The sequence below is a fragment of the Helianthus annuus genome, chromosome 11 (genome assembly GCF_002127325.2).
Source record: "Helianthus annuus cultivar XRQ/B chromosome 11, HanXRQr2.0-SUNRISE, whole genome shotgun sequence".
NCBI classification, from domain to species: domain Eukaryota; kingdom Viridiplantae; phylum Streptophyta; class Magnoliopsida; order Asterales; family Asteraceae; genus Helianthus; species Helianthus annuus.
This window is the reverse complement of record NC_035443.2, coordinates 2,546,899-2,548,711: the sequence shown is the minus strand read 5'-3', so window position 1 is coordinate 2,548,711 and position 1,813 is coordinate 2,546,899. Positions and strand designations below refer to the sequence as shown.

Genomic DNA, 1,813 nt, shown 5'->3' with positions numbered 1-1,813 from the left:
AAACATCACTCCCTCGTTAGATCTAATACAAAATGACATCGTTGTTTAATTTTCCGAGCACAACTTGTGTATCTACCTACGATAACTTACATATTTTCCCACATGGCTTTCCGATTCTAAAAAAATGAACTCTTTGCGAAAACTTCCATTCAAAACTACTTTCTGATTTTTCTTTTTCTTAGTACACATTTCTTTTACTACTAATCGCCTTCTTCTTCGCATATTAATTGTTTATTCACCTACTCAAAGACAATTAGGTGAAAAAAAATAAGACATAATAATATTACTACTTTAAGATATGAACAATTAGATTAGAAGAAATAAACAAATGGGAGTAAATGGAGGGGCTAGAATGAAAAAGATTTGGGTTTGTAACTCTTTCTAGGTTAAACTCATTATATATAAAACCCTATTATTCGTTTGTCAGATTTATAACATTCCTCAGATCAACTGCGCCGCCGCAGTCAGATTATAATCGATGGTTACTGCTTTATCTTTCCTGGTTGATGCAATCTGGCCTCCCTATATAGCAAAATCATCAGTAAGTGGTATTTGATTTTTAAAATTCTTTTCATCAATATTCTTTTTAGTTTGACGTAGAATTATTAATCAGTGTCATCATGCAGGGTGTTGTAGAACGATCGTTGGCTGTTCAGAGGATTTCGGAAGACAAGTAACTTTTAATCCATTAAATTCTGTATTCTTTTTAAGAACGTTTTTATTTAAATTAATTTTGAGCCGATTTGTGGATCTATAATTTCCTATATATTTCTTCGGGAATTGATTTGAGGTTTTTATATTTCATGTGAATTGCCTATCTTATTCCTTATGATTTTTAAGAACCATAGTCCTGTTGCTGTTTTTTATATTTTTGTCTCATGTTTTTTTTTTTTTTTTTTCAGTTGGAAGCATCAACAAATCAGGAATTGAATCAAAGAATTCCTCATTTTAATCTTAAATCCAAGATCCTTTGTACTAAAAAAAATGTAAGTTGAATTTTGACCAAGATAAAAATGTTAACGCCCTTGCGTTGGGGTTTAATAAAATTTGAAAATTTTGGTTAACTTTTTGGTAATATGAATCAAGATTCATTTTGATTCTTTTGGTAGGTTTTTTAAAAAAGTTTTTACAATAACACATAAAGCTTCAAGTGGTTCATATGAGGGCTTAACAACTTAACATTCTTATTTCATTTTTTAGGGCAACAAGTCTTCATCTCATCAGGCTCATTCGACTCAAAGAACCGGTTACACTGCTAAAAAAGTGGTCACTGGCCATCGTACATCGCCAAAATTGTTAAGGTTTGGTAATAAGATGATGGCTAAGGTTAGGTGGTATTACCGACCTGAGGACACAGAAGACGGCAGGAGGCTGTTCCATGGAGAAAAGGGTTCGGTAATGAGATGATGGCTAAGATTAGATGGTGTTACCGGCCTGAGGACACAGAAGAGGTAGGAGGGTTTTCCATGGAGAAAAGGGTTCGGTAATAAGATGATGGCTAAGATTAGATGGTATTACCGGCCTGAGGACACAGAAGACGGCAGGAGGCCGTTCCATGGAGAAAGAGAGGTTTTTTAGCAATCATTTCGATTTGCGAAGCACAGAGATCATTCAAGGAGAGTGTAGTTCATACTTTACAGAAGTATATAGCACACAATTGAATCACAATCGAGTTTTAACGGCGTAGTTTCTAAGCTTTAGTTGAATAACAAGTGTACATAAATGAATCTTGAAGATTATTAATTAAAGTTGTAGTTATCTTTATTTTTTTATGATAAATTTCTTAACATTTGTGGATTGATGATGAAAAACG

General features: G+C 33.3%; 1 long non-coding RNA gene across 1 annotated transcript; it reads left to right on the top strand.

Moving 5' to 3' along the window:
• The first annotated feature begins 454 nt into the window (after positions 1–454).
• On the top strand, positions 455–1,813 carry LOC110889152. Its single transcript, XR_002563434.2, has 4 exons — positions 455–541; positions 627–673; positions 903–986; positions 1,201–1,813. It is a non-coding gene; the product is annotated as an uncharacterized LOC110889152 (long non-coding RNA).